Source organism: Triplophysa dalaica, chromosome 21 (genome assembly GCF_015846415.1).
Source record: "Triplophysa dalaica isolate WHDGS20190420 chromosome 21, ASM1584641v1, whole genome shotgun sequence".
NCBI lineage: Eukaryota > Metazoa > Chordata > Actinopteri > Cypriniformes > Nemacheilidae > Triplophysa > Triplophysa dalaica.
In genome coordinates, this window is record NC_079562.1 from 19,928,431 (window position 1) to 19,951,304 (window position 22,874).

The 22,874-nt window shown below is 46.0% G+C and overlaps 1 protein-coding gene across 1 annotated transcript in view; it reads left to right on the top strand.

Annotated features, from left to right (window-relative positions):
- The window catches only part of nckap1l (NCK associated protein 1 like), a 104,720-nt gene that overhangs the window by 79,617 nt on the left and 2,229 nt on the right, over nucleotides 1–22,874 (top strand). The window lies entirely within an intron of this gene.

Sequence of the window (22,874 nt, forward strand, 5' to 3'; positions counted from 1 at the left end):
ACAAACAGGAAAAAAGAAAAGTTAAAACACAGCACAGTGCATGGTGTTTATACAACGAGTAAGATCATTCTAATAAATAATATCTAATTTCTAATTAAATAAATAAATGAATGAATGCAGTCTCCCGGTGAGCAGGCCAACACTGCCCTGCTGTGGCGAGGAACCCAAACTCCAATGATTGATTAATGGAGAAAAAAACCTTGGGAGAAACCAGGCTCAACCGGGAGGGCCAGATCCCCTCTGACGTGTCTTGGCTGCACTCAAACTGGTGACATGTGATTGTAGTTTAGCATTTAATACCAAATATTGTAACTTCAGCATTAACAAGACAAATAATCCGTCTTTGCTCTTGGTTGGGGATGTAGGGGTCTGAGCTGGGATGGCCTGATGTTCATATTTCTCTTGGCTGGTGGTGGAATTGCCTTAGATGGAGCTGGGATGGTCAGTCAGTCTGCAGCTGTAGCTGGCGTAATCTCAAATTGGGGATGGGCATATGTCGGTCGTCTGGACATGGTGGAACTTCTTTCTACCTCGGGATGGGCATCCCGAGGCAGAGGCGGAAAGAGAATAAAGAGAATAATTAGCGTAGCTGCAGTTCATTAACTATGCATTAAGTGAAAGCTTGGCTGAAAAGATGTGTCTTTAATCTAGATTTTTAATTGGGAGAGTGTGTCTGAACCTCGAATAGTATCAGGAAGGCTATTCCAGAGTTTAGGTGCTACGTATGAGAAAGCTCGTCCCCCTTTGGTGGATTTTGTTATTCTAGGTGTTGTCAAAAGTCCTAAGTTTTGAGATCTTAGATAGCGTGATGGGTTGTAACGTGATAAAAGCTCGGTTAAGTAAGTAGGGTCTAAACCGTTCAGGGCTTTGTAAGTAATTTAAAGAATTTTAAAATCAATACGATACTTAATGGGTAGCCAGTGAAGCGATGATAAAACTGGAGTTATGTGATCGTATTTTCTTGACCTGGTAAGAACTCTGGCAGCTGCATTCTGAACTAACTGTAGTTTGTTTATTGATGATACAGGACAAACACTAAGTAGAGCATTACAATAGTCAAGCCGTGAGGTCACAAATGCATGAATAAGCTTTTCTGCGTCTGCAACACATAAACCATTTCGTAATTTGGCAACATTTCTAAGGTGGAAGAAGGCTGTTTTTGTGATATTTGAGATGAGATTTTTAAATGACAGGTTGCCGTCTAATATAACGCCTAGGTCTTTAACTGTATTTGTTGGAGTAACAGTGCAGCTTTCAATTCGCAGGCTGTAATCGGAGATATTCTGTTTACTTGATTTTGGTGCTATAAGTAATATTTCTGTTTTGCTAGAGTTTAAAAGAAGGAAATTACTAGTCATCCAATGTTTTATGTCCTCGATGCACTCTGCCAGTTTGGATAGCTTAAAGGAATCATCTGGTCTTGATGAGATATATAGCTGAGTATCACCTGCATAACAGTGGAAGCTAATTCCATGTTTTCTAATAATGTTGCCGAGGGGCAGCATGTATATGGTGAAAAGCAAGGGTCCTAAAACCGATCCCTGAGGTAATCCGTAATTTAGTTGCGTAAGATTTGATGATTTCCAATTTAAATGGACGTATTGATATCTGTCTGTTAAGTAAGATCTGAACCATTGCAGTACCTGTCCCTGAATACCGATATAATGGTGTAAACGATCTAGTAGTATTTTATGGTCTACACTATCGAAAGCAGCACTAAGGTCAAGCAGGACTAAGAGTGAGATGTTACCTTTATCTAAAGCAATAAGGAGTTCATTTGTAATTCTAACGAGCGCAGTTTCAGTGCTGTGATGCGGTCTAAAGCCAGACTGAAACTTTTCGTTCATGTCATTATTTTGAAGGAAGGTACACAGTTGAGTTGACACTACTTTTTCTAATATTTTAGACAAGTACAGGAGATTTGAAATCGGTCTATAGCTTCCAAGTTCATTGGGGTCTAAGTTTGGTTTTTTGATAAGCATCTTAAAGGGCCCTGGGACATGTCCTAGATTAATAGACGAGTTGATTATGTTACAAATGGGCTCAATTACAGCAGGTAGTAACTCTTTTAATAAAGTAGTGGGAATGGGGTCTAATAAGCATGTCGTCGGTTTGGATGTTGCAATATTTTTTTTGGTCAAATCTTCCTGAATTATAGGAGAAAAACACTCTAGCTTTTCTTTTTGGGTGACGTTTGAAACTAATTCTTCCGACACACTTGGAGATTTGGCTCTTGACTCTTACATTTTAAATCTTAGATTTGTTTGTTAAGTGAACAAAAAACTAAGGCCCTTTCCAGTCGTATGGCACAGCTATCTAATCTAATACCTTTTAGACGTCACTCTGAGAATGACAGGGGTACAAAACAAAAACAATTACTATTAAATTAGCACCTTTAAACATCCGTTCACTTAAAAACAAATCCTTTTTGGTCAATGACCTCATCACCAGTAACAAACTGAACTTCCTGTTTCTAAATGAAACTTGGTTAGATGATAGTTGTAGTGCTACAATCCTCAAAGAATCTGCCCCCCCAAACTTTATATTTATAAATGTTTACAAAGCTGTTAGGAGAGGTGGAGGAATAGCTGCTCTATTTAAAGATCTCTTTGACTGCAAGCAAGTTTTACTTGGTGACTACCTGTCCTTTGAATACTTGATTATTGCTTTAAAAGGTACACCACGCATTCTGTTTACAATTATTTACAGACCTCCCAAATACTCCCCAGTCTTTGTTGATGATTTTTCAGAACTGCTATCAGCTATTTCCTCAGAATTTGACTGCTTTGTTATTGCTGGAGATTTTAATATTCATGTAGACAAGACAGAAAACCACACTGCAAATTAACTTTTAACTGTTTTAAACACTTTTGATCTGATCCAGCATGTGCACGGTCCCACACATAATCGTTGACACACTCTGGATCTGCTTATTAGGAAAGGTCTAAACATTCCATCCACTATTATTAGAGATGTGGCACAGTCTGATCAATTCTGTATTTTCTTTGATATATCAATCAGTCCTGCCACTGAAGATAGACCCGTCTCTATAAAAAAGAGATTCATAAACGAGAACACCAGTGAGCTATTTATTAATGAGTTATGAATGAAAATGAGTTTGGCGAAAAACCAAACTTGAAGTTCACTATAACATCTATTAAGACAGTCTGCATGCCTTCAATGTTGACTTAGGCAAAGCTAGACAGAACTTTTTCTCTAACATTATAAACTGCAAAATAAATAACACTCGCACTCTTTTTGCAACTGTAGAGAGACTAACAAATCCTCCTAGTCAAGTTCCGAGGGAAATGCTGTCTGATGACAAATGCAATCAATATCAGAATGGAAATCAGCAAAGCTCCATGCGGCAGTCAGGTCAGTCTGACTTCAGTGCATCAGAAATTAGAAACTTTGTCTGAATTTCAGACAATTGATCTCAAAACCCTGGAGGAAACAATACAGCATCTTAAGGAGTCAACTTGCAGCCTTGACACACTTCCCACATCCTTTTTCAAAAGAGTGTTTAACTGTTTGGAAGCAGATCTCCTAAAAATAGTTAATACCTCACTGCTCTCAGGAACTTTCCCAGAGTCCCTTAAAAATGCAGTTGTCAAACCTCTTCTAAAAAAGGGCAATCTAGACAAAACCTTACTGTCTCACTACAGACCAATTTCAAATCTTCCTTTTATAGGCAAGATCATTGAAAATTCTTGAACTCAAATGGCTACCTGGACAATTATCAGTCTGGTTTCCGTCAGCATCATAGCACAGAGACAGTGCTCATAAAGATAATTAATGATATTCGATTGAATTCTGATTCAGGCAAAATATCAGTTCTGGTTTTACTAGATCTAAGTGCTACATTTGACACGGTAGATCACACCATACTCCTACATAGGCTGGAAAACTGGGTAGGGCTTTCTGGATTGGTACTTAAATGGTTTGGGTCATACCTTAAAGGGTGAGGTTACTATCGGAACATAGGCAACCATACATCTGACTAGACACCCATGACTTGTGGTGTTTCTCAGGGCTCAATTCTTGCTCCGCTCCTCTTCAATTTGTATATGCTCCCACTTGGCCAAATAATGAAAAAGTACCAAATTTCCTACCACAGCTATGCCGATGACACTCAGATCTACCTAGCCCTTTCACCCAATGACTACAGACCTATTGACTCTCTTTGCCAGTCCATGGATGAAATGAACAGCTGGATGTGTCAAAACTTCCTTCAGTTAAATAAAAACAAAACTCAGTCATTGTTTTTGGTAACAAGGATGAAACTAACAAGGTAAACACATACCTTGACTTAAGAGGTCTAAAGACACAAAGCAAGGTAAAAAATCTTGGGGTCATTTTGGAGTCTGACCTTAATTTCAGCAGTCATGTCAAAGCAATAAGCAAATCAGCCTACTACCATCTCAGAAACATAGCCAGAATCAGATGTTCCCTTTCTGTCGGTCTCTCGACGTTGTGTCGAGAACGACAGATGGGGTTCGCCCTTGAGAACCATCTGTCGTTCTCGACACAACGTCTCGTTCCCTCCATCAGAGAACTGAGGTTACATACGTAACCAAGACGTTCTCGACACAACGTCTCGTTCCCTCCATCAGGGAACTGAGGTTACATACGTAACCAAGACGTTCTTGACACAACGTCTCGTTCCCTCCATCAGGGAACTGAGGTAACATACGTAACCAAGACGTTTTGTCTCAAGCAAAGATTTAGAGAAACTAGTCCATGCTTTCATCACCAGGGTGGATTACTGTAATGGACTCCTTACAGGTCTTCCCAAAAAGACCATCAGACAGCTGCAGCTCATACAGAACGCTGCTGCCAGGATTCTGACCAGAACCAAAAAATCTGAGCATATCACTCGAATCCTCAGGTCCTTACACTGGTTACCAGTTACTTTTAGAATCAACTTCAAAGTATTATTAATTGTCTATAAATCACTCAATGGTCTAGGACCTAAATACATCTCAGATATGCTCATTGAATATAAACACAAACAGACTTCTCAGATCATCAGGATCACATCAGTTAGAGATAACAAGGGTTCACTCAAAACAGGGGGAGTCAGCGTTTAGTCATTACGCCACCCGTAGCTGGAATCTGCTTCCAGAAGACATCAGACGTTCACCAACAGAAGCTACTTTTAAATCCAGATTAAACACACACTTGTTTACCTGTGCATTCACAACCTGAGCACTATGCTGGTTTACATCAGCTGCACTTCTATTTCTAATTTATTTTTGTTTTGCTCTTATTCTTTTTATATATAAACTCACATTTTTAATCAATTTTATTGCTGTTTTATTGTTTCTTAAAATCTTAAAAAGTATTTGTGATCTTAAATCATTTGCATTTTAAAGATACGTTTTATTTCTTTCTGTCAATCATTTTATGTAAAGCACTTTGAATTGCCCTTGTGTATGATATGTGCTGTATAAATAAACTTGCCATGCCTTGCCTTACTCTCTTTATCTTTATCTTTATCTTTATCTTTATCTTTATCTTATGTTTATTGTATTGTATTTCTTATTTTTTATACCCAAAGGCCCTTATTTAAATCATCTGTGTACTTTATTCTATTGTGTTATGGTCTCTGTGTACGGTTGTTGCTGATTCTGTGTACTGGATGCTCCTGTCACCCAAACAAATTTCTTGTATGTGCAAACATACCTGGCAATAAAGCTCTTACTGATTCTGATTCTATAATTTTTGAATTCCCAGTCCCTCCATCAACAGCTTGAAACTCTCCCACTTCACCATTGTGATATTTTCACCTCCTCAACAGCAGAAGAGTTTGCTGCTGCTTTTATGGACTCTAAACGTTCTGCCTTCCACGGACCTGTCTCCGAAATGGTGCTACAATGGTTCAGGTCTTACCTCTCGGGTAGGTCCTTTAGAGTATCTTGGAGAGGTGAGGTGTCTGAGTCCCAACATCTCGACACAGGTGTGCCTCAGGGCTCAGTGCTTGGTCCGTTGCTATTCTCAGTATACATGTCATCCCTAGGCTCTGTCATCCGGAAACATGGCTTTTCCTATCACTGCTATGCGGATGATACACAACTCTACCTGTCTTTTCGCCCAGACGATCCGACTGTTTCTGCACGCATCTCAGCTTGCCTAGCTGACATCTCGCTCTGGATGAATGACCATCACCTGCAACTGAACCTTTCAAAAACAGAACTGCTTGCAATCCCGGCCAATACTAAGACTCATCACAGCCTCTCCATTCAACTGGATTCATCAACCATCACATCTTCCAGAAAGGCAAGAAACCTGGGAGTGGTGATCGATGATCAGCTCAACTTCACAGATCAAATTGCTAGCACTGCCCGGTCCTATAGATTCATCCTCTACAATATCAGGAAAATTAGACCCTTCCTATCAGAGCATGCTACGCAAGTCCTAGTACAGGCTCTGGACCTGTCCAGACTGGACTACTGCAATGCGCTACTGGGTGGACTTCCTGCTTGCGCAACCAAACCTCTACAGATGATCCAGAATGCTGCGGCAAGAGTTATCTTAATGAACCGAAGAGAGCACACGTCACTCCTCTATTCATTAAGTTACATTGGCTCCCTATAGTCGCTCGCATCAAATTCAAGACTCTGCTCCTGGCTTACAAGACCACCACTGGTTCGGCACCACCTTATCTTCACTCGCTATTGCAGTCATATTTACATTTACATTTACATTTAGTCAATTGGCAGACGCTTTTATCCAAAGCGACTTACAGTGCACTTATTACAGGGACAATCCCCCTGGAGCAACATGGAGTAAAGTGTCTTGCTCAAGGACAAACTGGTGGTGGATGCTGGGATCGAACCAGCATCCTTTGATTTATTAGTTCAGTGGTTTAACCCACTAGACCACCATCTCACCACATATGTACCCGCCAGATCCCTACGCTCTGTAAACGAGCTGCGTCTTGTGGTGCCATCCCAAAAAGGTAAAAAATCTCTCTCGCGCACCTTCTCCGGATCTGTTCCACCTATGTGGAATGATCTGCCTGCTGCTACAAGATCTGCAGATTCTGTAACCATCTTTAAGAAACGTCTGAAAACACAGCTCTTCCGTCAACATCTGACTGATCTGTTCTAACTCTATTTTCTTCTCTACTCTTTAAAAAAAAAAAAAAAAGGAATGAATGAATGAATGGTTCTTTATACTGTGTTGGGTTATATGAGACCAGCCCTCTTTTTTTTGATTGCACTTATGCTTTTGTTGTACTTATGCTATCCCAATTGCTTCTATTACCTACCCCACCTGTAAATCGCTTTGGATAAAAGCATCTGCTAAATGACTAAATGTAAATGTAAATGTCATCTGGATGCCTTGATGGCCTTCTTTCTTCCACTGCACTTGTTCTGGGATTTTATACTCTAAGCACAGATCCTCCAAGCTAAGTGCAGATCCCTGGATAAATGATTGCATTCGTACTCTGTAGACAGGCAGAGCGGAGATGGACAAATTACATGTGTCTCTGGAAATATTTAGGAGCTGTCTTTCTGAGTATCAGAGGGCTGTGAAAGAGGCGGTCAAAATGTTTGTCTGAGAGTATTACCAATAGTGGACATTGTCCTAGGGTAGTATTCAACACCATTTATTCTGTTGTGAATCCATGCACCTCTACTCTGATCATGAGAATGAACTATCAATCACTGGTAGTCAACTTCAGGTAGATTGAACACTGGATTGTCTGTCTGCCGCTGCTCTCTGGTGTTTCATTTCCCGTTCTGGATTACACTCTGTGGATTCTGTGAATTTTGTACCTGCGTATTTTTACTCTATGTGTCGCTGCTCTCCAATGTTTATTGCCCTGGTTTTGCTTCCCTTTCTGGATTAATCTCGGTGGTCATTGTACCTTTCTACTTCAGGTTTCTGTGGATTATATCTCATCTGTACCAACGACTACGCTGAATTTTTTGGTGTTCCCTCGTAATCCCTTTCCTGTCCCTCACTGACCCATCGCGAGCCTTGATCCCCCCATTTCCCCCAGTTTGCCGGTATCGGCCCGAGGGTAAGTCTCCACTTTCTCTGTGGTCTGTTACCTGTTTACTCTGTTTCGGACTGGGGCATTCTTATCCGGTCTGCCCTTTTCTTACCCAATTATAGGGTGGTTTTGTATGGTTTTTGTGTGTTTTTGGTGTTCAGGCAACGTGTTTTCTAACATAGTCATGTAGTTAGGATAGAAAATATGTGTCGTTTTTTGCTTAGCGTTATCTCCGCGCTGGTCGGAATTTTTCTGTTTTTCAGTCTGCACGTCATGTTGACTTCACTCGTTTTTTGGATCCTTACAAGTTTTTATCTACAATGGTTCTTTGCTACTCACATGTTGAACTGGCTCAGTTGAACACATTGTCGCCTTTACCAGAAGGAATCTATAAACTCTATCGCGGGTTGGGGATTGCCCGTCGCCAAAGCTATGTTCATCGCGGCTCAAGTCGTAAATTTTGTACTCCCAGTCAGCAACTGGAGTAAACTCTGGCAACCTACTCCTCTCTGGAATATTCACCAATACTCGCACAAACTAGGCTCATCTTAAATCTCTATGAGTGTGGACCGTCCTGTTAAACTTGGGCTAATAAATGTTAGATCTGTGTCCAAAAAATCATTCAATCCTAAAGGACTTTTGCACTACCCATGAATTGGATTTTTTACTAATGACAGAAACATGGCTTAGTCTTGGTGATTCTACAGCTCTAATTGAACTCTCTCCTCCACACTACTGGACAAACTACTCCACACTACTGATCAGAACTACTGGTCGTGGAGATGGAATTGCAACAATTTTCAGGAACTGTTTTAAGTGTAAACACTTGCCTGATGAAATTTTTCATAGTTTTGAGGTGCAGTTGTTCAATGTTGATTTTCCCACTTCCTTGCTCTGTTCCCTGATTTACAGACCGCCAACATATAATAAGGACTTCATCCAAGAGTTTTCTGACTTCTTGGCCTCTCTAGTATCACGTTCTGATAATCTTTTAATTTTGGGTGATTTTAATATTCATGTCTGTTGTCACTCAAAACCTTTGGTCAAACAGTTTTCATGTCTTATGGACTCTCTTAATTGTATACAATCTGTCACTGGACCTACACATCAGAACGGACACACATTGGATTTAGTGTTTTCACGTGGTTTTCCTGTGAATAATATTGATTTATGTGATGCTGTTATTTCTGATCACTGTTCAGTTATTTTTGACTCTGTATTGTCATGTACTCTGCTGAAATCCTATCACTCTCCTCGTTATTTTAGATGTCTTAATTCCTCTACTGCAAAGTCCTTCAATGATGTGTATCTTTCTACTCAAATTCCAACTGCTGTGATTGTTAATTACTCTATTGTCCATCCTGTTGAATTAGTTGAACTTTTTAGTAGTACCTGCCTTTCCACCTTTGACTCCCTTAAGGTTACAGACTAGCCATGGCTTCAGGGGCCCATTTGTGCCATTAAACAAGAGTGTAGGCGTGCTGAGTGCAGTTGGAAGAAAATAAAACTTCAGGTATCATATGAAATTTTTAAAGATTGTCTTAAATGGTATCATAGTGCCTCTAAGGAAGCTCAGAGAAAATACATGTCAGATATAATTGCACAAGTTGCTGATAGGCCGAATATACTATTTCCTACAATTAATGCCTTTTAAATCCTGTTCCTAGTGCTTCATTAGAATTCTCAACTAATTTGTGCGAGACGTCTTTACAACATTTTATCCATAAAATTGAGTGTATCAGACTAACATAGTACTTCAAAATAATTTTCCTCTAGAATTGGCTTCTCATCGGAGCTCTTTATCTCTTTTTCAACCCATCTCACCTTACATTTACATTTAGTCATTTGGCAGACGCTTTTATCCAAAGCAACTCACAGTGCACTTATTACAGGGACAATCACCCTGGAGCAACATGGAGCAACATGGAGTAAGGTGTCTTGCTCAAGGACACACTGGTGGTGGCTGCTGGGATCGAACCAGCAACCTTCGATTTACCAGTTCAGTGGTTTAACCCACTAGACCACCATCTCACCTTCACAGCTATATGATAATGTCCTTGGTATGAAACATTCATTTTGTCATTTCGATGTTCTGCCTTCGCAGATTTTCAAAGAGTTTTTTTCAGCCTTAAGTCCAGTTGTTACTGCTATTATCAACAACTCCTTAACAAATGGAATTGTACCAGACTCTTTTAAACATGCTTTAGTTCAACCACTGCTTAAAAAGCATCATCTTGATCAGCATAATCTGAATAACTATAGGGCCATATCTAAATTATGTTTTATCTCAAAAGTTTTGGAAAATGAGTTTATTCTCAGATTTCATTTTACTTGAGTACTTTTAATATTTTTGATAGATTTAAGACTGGGTTTAACAAATTTCATAGTACTGAATCCGCCTTGTTGAAGGTTACTAATGATGTTTTACTTTCCCTTGACTGTGGTTCTTGCTGTATCTTAATCATGCTTGATAAAAGTGCAGCATTTGATACAATAGATCATGACATCCTTCTTAGAACACTTGATCAAGTAGCTGGTTTTCATTGATCTGTGCTCAACTGGTTTGCTTCCTAGCTTAAGGACAGATCTTTTGCTGTGAATTCTGGGAACTTTTTCTCATCTCGGGCTTAAACTTCCTTAGGTGTTCCACAGGGCTCTATTATGGGTCCTCTCCTTTTCTCCTAATATATGCTTCCACTCGGTTATATTTTTCAGAAACACAACATATCATGTCATCTCTATGCCCATGACACTCAACTTTATTTTATTGTTAAATACAATCATTGTTCTTTGTCTCATCTGTTTGCATGTCTGGATGAACTTGATGTTTTAACAATTAAATAAGGATGTAGTGGAGTAGGCGGGGCGAGACCGTGAGTTGAGGCCGGTGAGTGAATGTTAATGAGCGTCAGCTGTGCGCGCACCGGTCTTGTATCACGGAGGAGATCGGGAGCATAAGAGAACGAGCGACCAGACCTTCGATGAGAGAGGACCAGGCCTGGGTTTATGTTGTGGTTTGTTATTCGCCGTCAGTCGTCTGTGAGGGGCTGCCGGCTGTCTTTTTACTTTGTTTTCATTGTATTAAATGTTTAAATGTTTGCCGGTTCGCGTCTCCTTCCTTCCTTTTTATTGAACCTTGTTACAAAGGATAAAACTGAAATAATGTTTTTTGGTCCTACGGCTGTGTCCTCCGGCATTGTCAAGCAGCTTGTACCCAAACCCAAATGTACACAATCATGTTAGAAACCTTGGTGTTGTCTTTGATTCTGCATTGTCTTTTGATAAGCAGATTAGTTCTGTTGTCAAAAGCAGTTTCTTTCAGTTTCGTGTTGATTTTAAGATTTAGCTTTTTGTTTTTAAAGCTTTACATGGTTATGCTTCCCAGTATATCTATAGTCTCCTCATTCCGCATTCCACCTCTAGATCTATTCGGTCATCTAGTCAATCTCTTCTCTCAATTTAAAAATGAAAGGCGACCATGCTTTTGCGGTGGTAGCACCTAGGCTCTGGAACAGTCCCCTACACATAAGATATTCTCCTTCTATTTATTTGTTTACATCTGCTTTGAAAACCCAGTTCTAGTCTGTATGTTTTAATTCTCTATGAGGGTGTGAAATTCTATTTGTCCATTTGGTTTTTTTTGGCTTGATAGTCCGGTATAACATATATGTTTTATATTTGTGTACACCACTTTGGTTGCAACTTCCGTTGTTTTTAATTGTGCTCTATAAATACTCAACTTCTATGATAGATGCCTCAGTCCCCACATGTGAGAACTTACTTGACTTTTTTATAAATAGAGTTGAGCAGAGGTGTCAAAAGTATTCACATTCATTACTCAAGTAGAAGTATAGATACGAGGATTTGAAAAGACTTCTGTAGAAGTTGAAGTATCAACTCAAGCTTTTTACTCAAGTGAAAGTGTAAAAAAAAAACATTGGAATCCGTAATTAATGATCACACAATTGAGCACAAAATTTAAAGAATACAGCGCCCTCAAGAGATTACTACACACAGACACTAGATGGCGCTGTAACAAATCTCAATAAAATGGAAGGAAGGAGGCGGGAACCGGCAAACATTTAAACATTTAATAAAGTAATATAACAGAACAAAACATAATATAAATACAAACATAACATAAGTTCGGGCCCGGTCCTCTCTCTTCGACGGTCCGGTCGCTCGTTCCTTTTATGCTCCCATCTCCTACGTGATTCGAGCCCGGTGTGCGCACAGCTGGCGCTAATTCACAATTACTCACCGGACTCGAACCACGGTCTCGCCCCGCCTACTCCACTACATACCCCCATCACCCCTCACAGGCCGGGACGTACCCTCGCGACTGTGCAAGCTCCCTCCCCCTCCCTCGGGGGGGGTGGGGTGGGGGGTATGCAGCGACGAGACGAGACAACGGAGACGGGAGCCCTCGGAGCGACCGGAAAGAGAGAGGGGAGAGAGGAAAAAAAAAAAATCCGGTTCCCCGACATGCTGCCGCTCGTTCCTCAGCCAGCCGGAGTACTCTCCTTCGCGGTGCCTTGCGGTGGCCCTGGGGCTTCGGTGGACGGCTCGACCGTCCGCCCCCTGGCGGCCGGCGGTGGCTCCTCCTTTATCCGGGAGTCGGGGCGGGTTCCCCGTCCCCTGTTCTTCCCCCTTGGGCGGACGGACGCAGGCTCCGGCCTCTGGCAGGCGGTGGCTCACCCGGCACTTCCAACCCCTGCTCCTCCCCCTCGGGGGACGGACACAGGCTCCGGCCTCTGGCGGACGGCGGCAACCCCCCCGCTCCCACTTGGACGAAAGCCACCCCACCTCGACCCAGGGGCGTGGCAGCAAAGGTCGCCGTTCCACCGAAGTTTTGACGGTGGCCGCACTGTGCACTTCCGTTTCCCCAGAGCCACCGCTTCCGGCACCGCGAGGCCACTCGGCGGCGAGGACTCTCCGACAGCATGTCTCTCCTTCCTCCCGGGTTTCGGCACCAATGTAACAAATCTCAATAAAAGGGAAGGAAGGAGGCGGGAACCGGCAGACATTAAACATTTATTAACAGAAATTAAAACAGCCGGCGGCCCCTCACGGACGACCGCCGGCGAAATAACATAAACATAAATACAAACACAAGTTCGGGCCCGGTCCTCTCTCTTCGACGGTCCGGTCGCTCGTTCCTTTTATATTCTCCCATCTCCTACGTGATTCGAGCCCGGTGTGCGCACAGCTGGCGCTAATTCACAATTACTCACCGGACTCGAACCACGGTCTCGCCCCGCCTACTCTACTACAGGCGCATTACGTCATTCATACAGCATTAATCTGCATGTAATAAAAGGTATTTGCAAACGCTTCATATTACGGTATTTATACATTTATATGTATGCATTCAGTAGAGACTTTGACGCATTTATATTAAACAGTGACTAGTTCAGGCATTTGTATAGTCTTAAGCCATTAAATGGATTTAGATAATATTAAGCATATCACATGCACATGTCTCAACTTCTTGACTAGGCATTTTCATGATTGGATTCAAACACAGCTCTGGTTACAATTACTTATTTGCAGTTGTATTCTATCCTGCAATCAGGATAAGTTGTTTTCATTCAATTACAGTCTTTTTTAGATTTTTTTTTTTTTTGAAATTCCAGTCTTAGGTCACAACATAGTACTGTGTCTGAACTGTTAAAGGTGCACAACGAAATCGTTTGGTCCATTGATGTCAAGTGCCCTGTTATATTAGTACATGAGCACATCACCCCATTTCTCTATTCACTACATTTGCTTCCAGTTTCGTTCAGTGTTAATGTAAATGATTTGAATGGTATCCCCCCTACTTTATTAGACTGAGATGTTGGGTCTTCGTCAGCCTAATAGGGCCTTGAGGTCAAAAAATTAATTTTAGGGAGTCCCGATGACAAGGTTTAAACATTGGGGTGATCGTGCCTTTCCATGGCTGGCCCTCTGGAACAAGCTTCCCCTGATATGCGCAACATTACTGACCTGGGCCTTTTTAAAACTAGGCTTAAAACTTATTTATTCAGACTGGCTTTTAATAACTATCAATGTTGTGACATTTATGTTGTCTATTTTATGTATTTTAATGTTATCTAGTATATTAATTTTGTTGTATTTTTATACTTTTGTCGTTATTGTTTTGTTTTTCTCTTATTGGAAATTATGTTAGTCACCTTGAGTGTTGTTAAGGGCTTTATAAATAAATGTTAATTGATTGTTGATTCAAAACAAATACTGTACGTGTTAACCCTCCCACTGGCCCTGTGCATGTCAAAGATTAAAACAGTAAAACAAAAACAAAATAGCATTTTGTATCTTAAACACACAATTTTAATACGTAATCACGGTACTGTCTTCCATGCTTAATGTTTCTTCTAGTCATCTGTGACAGGATCATGGCAGTCCTATGCTCTGTGTTGAGCATGAGGTTTGATCCCAACAACCCTGTTCTAGCCATAGTTGTTGTCTGGTGTCAGGTTCTAAAAATCATGCTCTGTGTCCTGTGTTTGGTGATTTATCAGTTAATTATTTGGTTTATGCCCCCCACTTCTTCCCCGTTTAGTTGCTCTTCTATGTAATGCCCTTGTGTTTGCTTTCCTGTGCCAGTTTGTTGTTTCTGGAATATTTGTTGGAAGTCAGATTGAAGTCAAGTCTTTAGTATTTTGTGTAGTTTGTTCCTTTTCCCCTCTCATGGGTGTTTTGTTTTGTTAGGCCTGTTCTTATTGATTATTGAAAGTTAATCAAGTCTTTTGTTTAAAACTGTCTGCATCTGGGTTCTGTCCCTGCGAAGCGTGACATAAATCATTTGAAGACAAAACTGGTCATCTTTGAAAGTGTTAAATAGACTAGGATAATACATCAACGTGTTAAAAGAACACATCCATTTTAAGTGTGTAAAGTCAGTGGTTTGTTAAGTCTTAGAACCGTTTACATTGAAGCCATGGTTTACAGAGATTTTACAACAGGGATGTTGTTAGGAACAATGTGAAGCGGAGTAAACCCCCTCAGTTGATATAAAGTCACTGTAATCCATGGCTTCAATCCATCCATCCATCCATTTTCTACCGCTTAACCGGGGCCGGGTCGCGGGGGCAGCAGTCTTAGCAGGATGCCCAGACTTCCCTCTCCCTAGACACTTCCTCCAGCTCTTCCGGGGGGACACCGAGGCGTTCCCAGGCCAGCCGGGAGACATAGTTTCCCGGGAAGGCGTCCAGGGGGCATCCGGAAAAATGCCCGAGCCACCTCAGCTGGCTCCTCTCGATGTGGAGGAGCAGCGGATCTACTCTGAGCTCCTCCCGAGTGACCAAGCTTCTCACCCTATCTCTAAGGGATCGCCCAGCCACCCTGCGGAGAAAGCTCATTTCGGCCACCTGTATCCAGGATCTTGTCCTTTCGGTCATGACCCACAGTTCATGACCACAGGTGAGAGTGGGAACGTAGATTGACCGGTAAATCGAGAGCTTCGCCTTGCGGCTCAGCTCCTTCTTCACCACGACAGACCGGTACAGCGACCGCATTACTGCAGAAGCTGCAACGATCCGTTTGTCAATCTCCCGTTCCATCCTTCCCTCACTCGTGAACAAGACCCCCAGATACTTGAACTCCTCCACTTGAGGCAGGAACTCTCCACCTACCTGAAGTGAGCAAGCCACCCTTTTCCGACTGAGAACCATGGCCTCAGATTTGGAGATGCTGATTCTCATCCCAGCCGCTTCACACTAGGCAGCAAACTGTCCCAGTGCAGGCTGAAGGTCCTGGTCTGATGGGGCCAGCACGACGACATCATCCGCAAAGAGCAGAGATGAAATCGTGTGGTCCCCAAACCCAATGCCCTCCGGCCCCTGGCTGCGCCTAGAAATTCTGTCCATAAAAATTATGAACAGAACCGGCGACAAAGGGCAGCCCTGCCGGAGTCCAACATGCACCGGAAACAAGTCTGACTTACTGCCGGCAATGCGAACCAAGCTCCTGCTCCGGTCGTGCAGGGACCGGATAGCCCTTAGCAAAGGGTCCCGAATCCCTTACTCCCAGAGCACCCTCCACAAGATGCCGTGAGGGACACAGTCGAATGCCTTCTCCAAATCCACAAAACACATGTGGATTGGTTGGGCAAACTCCCATGAACCCTCCAGCACCCTGGAGAGGGTATAGAGCTGGTCCAGTGTTCCACGACCGGGATGGAAACCACACTGTTCCTCCTGAATCCGAGGTTCTACCATCGGCCGGATTCTCCTCTCCAGTACCCTGGCATAGACTTTCCCAGGGAGGCTGAGAAGTGTGATCCCCGATAGTTCGAGCACACCCTCCGGTCCCCCTTCTTAAAAAGAAGCTTCAAGCCTGTTTTTAATAAAGTTTGGTTTCTTGGACAGGCTGTTCTTTTAGCCTGTTCTCACATCATGTCTTCGGCATGTCTCTAGTGCTCTAGACTGCATATTGCAGAAACATAAGCTGTTTCATTTTTGGAAGGCTGCCACATTTTTCAGGAATCGATGCTGTCTCATTTCAGAACAGCAAGGAGGACACTCCAAATGCACCCTTCAAATGCAATGTTCTTTGCGGAGGACAAACATTTATAACAGTAAGGCAAGAAATTGTAAATTTGTTTAGCTCTTCTTGCATTGTTCGCTGTAGAAACGTCTTGGTTACGTATGTAACCTCAGTTCCCTTTCTGTCAGTCTCTCGACGTTGTGTCGAGAACGACAGATGGGGGTTCGCCCTTGAGAACCAATCAACTCTGACTACTATAGAAAAGGCCAATGAAATTTGGCGAATGAAATTTGCATGCCGGGCTCTGCCCCCGGATATCCGGTATAAAAGGAAGCTGGCGTGCATCATTCACTTACCTTTTGTTCTGAAGAGCCTGAGAGCCTCTCACGACTGCAGCAGAATACGATACGTGTTTGTGGCATAAGGGACACAACGTCTCGTTCCCTCCATCAGGGAACTGAGGTTACAGACGTAACCAAGACGTTTCCTTTCTATCGGTCTCTCGACGTTGTGTCGAGAACGACAGATGGGGTTGCCTATGGAAAACGCCACAATGCTGTATCGCGTCACAATCTCTAGCGAAGCGACGGTAACAAGCCTGGGCGTGTCAGCTCGATGCTTTCGCGAAACTGTAACCTTCCAGTATGGTGGTCGGGGGGTTCCAGAGCTTTCTTGGAGAAAGATGGGTACAGCCCTGACCGGTAACCTTTCACGGACGGGGCCTTAGCTCTCTACTGGCGAGAGGCCGTCCGGTTCGGGTTTACACCGGGTGAGCGCAACTCTTAATCAGAGAAGCGCTGCAGAGGCCACCTCCTACCCGTGGGGAGGAATATGGTGGATAAGGTATGGTCTCGTCCTTGGAGGAGAACGCATGGAACGTGCGGACTGGGTAGTTAACTGAGGGGTGGAGGTCCACCTGGGGAAGCTCATGGGTTACCAGGAGTGGGAACCATTCTCATGAGGATACATCAGACGGAACAGCCCACGGAGGGGGTGTTACAGACGTCCGGTAGCACTAGGTCCGGTTAGAGCTATTTGTGATAGCTCACATGGTATCCCGGCCTAAGGGGGAAGGCTGCTCTGCCCAGCCATCCCCCAGGGTGTGCTCGTTTAGTGATGGATGGAATACCTGTTCTTAATCAGTGTTTGGGTAAGAAGGGAGATTGGTGAGATACCTATTCTTAGCCATATGTTTGGGTAAGAAGAGAGGTAGATAGCACACTGACCCAACCTGTTAGAGGGTGGAAAGGTGCTTTCGCAGGCATACGCCCCCCCGGATGCCAGTCCTACATGTCGCCACGCAGGACGTGGGCTGACACCGGGTTTACACGAAGGTTGTTAACCCTTGCGAAGGTGTTTGGGCATAGCCCAACCCGCAGCTCTACAGATGTCTGCTAGAGAGGCGCTTCTGCCAGTGCCCAGGAGGTGGCTAAAACTCTGTGTGGAGTGAGCCCTCACTGCCAATGGGCATGGGAGATTCTGAGATCGGAATGCCGTCGTAACGGCGTCCACGACCCAGTGCGCCAGCCTCTGTTTGGAGACAGCCTTCCCCTTCTGCTGTCCTCCAACAGACACTGAGCTGGTCAGAGCTTCAGAGATCTGCGTGCGGTCCAGCACGTACTGGACACAACACTGATCGGGTTGGGTCTTCCTCCCCTATGGGGAGCGCCTGCAAGTTCACCACTTGGCCCCGGAGGGAGTAGTGGGAACTTCTTGGGCACGCATCCGGGCCTGGGTCTCAAGATAACGTGAGAGTTTCCAGGGCCGAATTTAAGGCAATCCGGGGACACGGAGGATGCTCGGTGGGCACCTACCCTCTTGAAGGGAGTGAGCGCCGTCAGGAGGGCCGTCTTACTCTGTGAGGAAGATCAGAACCTCCGAGGGGCTCTTGGGGGGCACTGAGGCTCCCCTGGACCACTTAGGGTCCCAAGAGGGTATGGAGCGGAGATGAGGCGGATTCCGCCCTCTCGCGCCCCTTAGGAACCTGGTGACCAGGTCGTGTTGCCCTAGAAACTTTCCACCGACTGAGTCGTGATGAGTAGCAATAGCGACTACATACACATTCAGTGTGGAGGGGAGATGTTAGTCTCCAGTCTCGTAAGAAGGAAAACACAATCCTGATCGAGCACCTCAGTGGGTCTTTCTCATTGAGAGAGACACCAGGACAAGAAGAGGCGCCGTCTAGAGGCGTGTGACCGCCTAGTAGATGGGGCCCTAGCCTAGGTGATGGTCTCTGCCATAGAGGGAGAGTAGCCATCTCAGGATCTTCTCGTCCCGTCTAGAGACCAGACATGGGTGATCCAGAGGTCTGATCTGGGATTCCAGAACGTGTCCCTCCCCTGATAGAGCAAGTCCTCTGCCAGGGGAATGGTTCAGGGGGAGTCGCTGTCCAGAGCATGAGCTCTGAAGCCAAGTGCGGTTAGACCGGTGTGGTGTAACCAATAACACTTGGTGCTCCTGCTCCCTGACCTTGCACAGCGTCTGTGCAAGAAGGCTCCTGGGGGGGAAGGTGTGCTTCCGCCCATCCCGCGGTCAGCTGTGCGCCAGGATATCCGTACCGAGGGCAGGGAATACCAAGCGGGCAAATGGTGGTGTTACGGGAGGCGAACAGGTTTACCTGGGCCTACCCGAACAGCCTCCAAATGAGCTGGACTGCGCGGGGTTGGAGTCGCCACTCTCCACGAGGCATAAACTGGCGAGAAAGCACGTCGGCTGTCTAGTTTGAGTTTGCCCGGGGTGTGTGTGGCCCGAAGGGAGCGGGTCACCTGTTGACTCCACCGGAGGAGGCGTCGAGCAAGTTGTGTTAGCTGTTGTGAGCGAACGCCACCCTGACGATCTGTGTACGCTACAGCTGTAGTGCTGTCCTCGGACAAGTAGCACCCCACAACTCTTGGCAATTGATATGCCAGCGCAGACGGGGGTTCATCCAACGCCCCGCCTGCGTGCCCGTTACACACTGCACCGAACCCCTGCAGGGAGACGTCAGTCGTCACCACGACCTGTCTCATAACCTGCCGAGAGGGACCTGAGTCCGTCGAAAAAGTCATGGAAGACTAGGGGTTATGGTGCGTCGGTAGCAGGGCGTCATCACCATGCGCCTGCTGCTGGTGTGCCACGCTCTCCTCGGAACTCGACTCTGAAACCAGTGTTGGAGCGGTCTCATGTGCATCAACCCGAGGGGTATTAACCCGCGAGGACGCCATGTGTGCCAGGAGCCTCTGAATTATTTCAGGGGGACCGCTGTCTGCCTAAAATGTTCATTTCAGACAGTTCAACACTGGTTGGGCGCAACCTGCGGACAGGTGCGCCGACAAGGTGACAGAGCTGAGTTCCATACCGAGAAAGAGGATGCTCTGCACTGGGGAGAGCTTGCCCCTCTCTTGGTTGACCTGGAGTCCCAATCGATCTAGGTGCCGGAGCACCAGGCCCCTTTGTGTACATGACAGATCTCACGAGTGTGCCAAGATAGGCCAGTCGCTGAGATAGTTTAGTACCCGCTCGCCTTCCTCCCCTCAGGGAGAAAGGGCGGTTTCCACGATCTTCGTGAAGACCGTGGAGACAGGGACCGAAAGGGAGGACTCTGTACTGATATGCCCGCCTCTCGCACGCGAACCGTGGGAACGGCCGGTGTTGAGGAGGATCGAGACATGAAAGTAAGCATCCTTCACGTTGATTGCCACGAACAAATCCTGACACCTGATAAATGTCAGGATGCCCTCTGTGTGAGCACCCTGAACGGCAGCTTGTGAAGGTGCTCTGTTCAGGGTACGCAGACCTCTGGGGGCAACCCGCCGTCTTGGGAACGGTGAAGTGCGGGTCGTGACCCACTGAACATCTTGGTTTTGAGGGACGAACTCAATGCCTGTTTTGCCAGAAGGGTGGTGACCTCTACCCGAAGTACGGAGGCGTCCCTGCCTCTGACAGAGGGAGAGATGATGCCCCAAAGCTTGGGAGAGTCTCTGCCAAACTGGATCGAGTAACCAAGACGGACCGCCCTCATTAGCCAGCGAGACAGTGTGGACAGCTCTCGAGCTCCCAGGGACTGTGACAGGGTGACCAAGGGGACGGTCTGCTTCATCATTCCCACGGGGGGGGTTCGTCGGCTGGCGGAGCTAACCATGTCGCGGGGGTCCCCGGAGGGAAGGTTGGCTCCGCCTTTTTACCTGCCTGGCGGGATGGTGGCACGCACTGTCGGTTTGAGAGTGGTGACAGCCGTCTTATGTGTACGACCTCACGCCTCGCCAGGGTGTGAGGTCGGTTTGCCGAGCTAAGTCCAGTGGAGTGTGCGATAGGCTGTAAGTACACCCGGGGAGAACAGAAAACTCTGTGAGTAAGTGGGCACCAAGCCCTGAAAAGGGCCCGGCTTTGGTGACGAGGCAGGAGTCGTCCTGTACCGACCGATCAGAGCCGTGGCTGTGAAGGTTCGGGCCCGATGTTTTTCTTCCTTGGGTCTTCCCGTCAGTGCCCCTTCTCGGGAGAAGGTTGTTGACGGGGTAGAGGTTTCCCCCTCGACCTCTGCTTCCGGGGTGCCGCCTGTGGGGGCACAGGAACCGGAGCCAATGTCGAAGGGGTCCTGGGTTGCAGGGAAGCAGACGTCACGTGAGATCTCGGAGGCCTGTAGGCGGCCGAGTCGCGGCGTGAAAAAATTTGACTAATTGCCACTGTCTGCTTCACCGTCAAAAACTGCTGAGCGCAGTCCTCGACGGTGTTACCAACAACCCACCCTGCGAGATGAGTGCATCAAGAAAGCGGACTTCCTTCGAGTCACTCTTCTGCACAAGGTACAGCCGGGGGTGTCTCTCCTGGACCACTACCATGGACATCGTCCGACCCAGGGCCCGCGCCGCCACCTTAGTTGCCCGTAGAGCGCTGTCAGTGGCGGCACGGAGATCCTGCATTATACCCGGGTCGGCCTTACCTCGTGGAGCTCTCTCCACGCCCTGGCCTGGCGGACCTGCAGGATGGCCATGGCGTAGAGAGAGGAGGCAGCCTTGCCCGCGGCAGTTTAAGGCCTCGACACCAGTGATGCCGAAGTCCTACACACTTTGGACGGTAGGCGTCGCCGATTCCCCCAAGGAGGTAGCCGCCCGCGGCACAGGTGCACCGCAGGCGCCCATTCCACCCGGGGGATCTCGACGTAGCCTTTGGCTGCCCCACCAACGAGGGAAGTAAGGAAGACGGAGCTGGTTTAACTGGAACGGTCCGTGAGTGGAGCGTTGCAAGTTTTATACAGCTCCTCATGCACCTCCTGGAAAATCATGGCTCCCGGGGTGGGCGCGGTTGGAACCGCGCTCCGACCTCGGGAACCACGCATCCCCGTGTTAGCATGAATGACATCACTTCTGCTTCCTCCTGAACTCGACTGCTGGGGGTGGAGCTCGGATTCGGCAGAGTCGGATGTCAGTCTCCCTCCGATGCTGCGAACGACATCTCATCTACGTCACACATCGTTTCCGAGTGTGTGCGTGAGGATCCGACGGTATGCCACCGCCGGTTGGGGAACGTTTAGAAGAGCGAATCGGGGTGCGATCGGCCCGTGAGCACTTGGCTGGCGGGTTTGCGTTCGGAGAATTCCCCATACACTAACGCTGCTACGTGGGTGGTCATCAGGGCCGTAGCCACAGATGTCACAGCCCAGGTAGCAGACGAAATGGTGGCTGGGTCCCGTAGGAAGACAGCCACCCGTGACCGCAACTTCTGAATGACAATCTGCCGCAGTGCGGGCAGATGTGTCAACGAACGCTGCTTCAGCGTGCTGGACGCCCAGACGCCTAACGCAGCGATCGTGTCCATCCCTCTCCTCGATGAGGGTGCCGCACCCAAGAGAACAGCGGTACATGCCGCGCTGGAGATTGCTCAGTCAGTCCTGATAAGGACTTTTTAGAAAAAATCTCTAACACCTCCGGAACCGCCGAGACGCCCAGGGGAAGGTCGCTGCAGGTAGGGACGATCCGCTGCAACACGTCGTAGATCCGGCAATGTAGAAGAAGATGAATTCATTGAATTCGTTCTGTTCGTAGTCATGAGCGAAGGCTCTGAAGAACAAAAGGTAAGTGAATGCTGCACGCCGGCTTCCTTTTATACCGGATATCCGGGGGCGGATCCCGGCATGCAAATTTCAATTCGCCAAATTTCATTGGCCTTTTCTATAGTAGTCAGAGTTGATTGGTTCTCAAGGGCGAACCCCCATCTGTCGTTCTCGACACAACGTCGAGAGACCGACGGAAAGGGAACTGACGTTTGATCTCTTCAATTCACCTGGAAATCATTTTGATTCATTTGACAGGTGTCAAAGAGCAGTGTGTTGGTATAGCAACATGATACTTCCTTTTTTCTTTTCTTCCAATATGTCCTTTGAAGGACGTCTCGTTTAATTTTA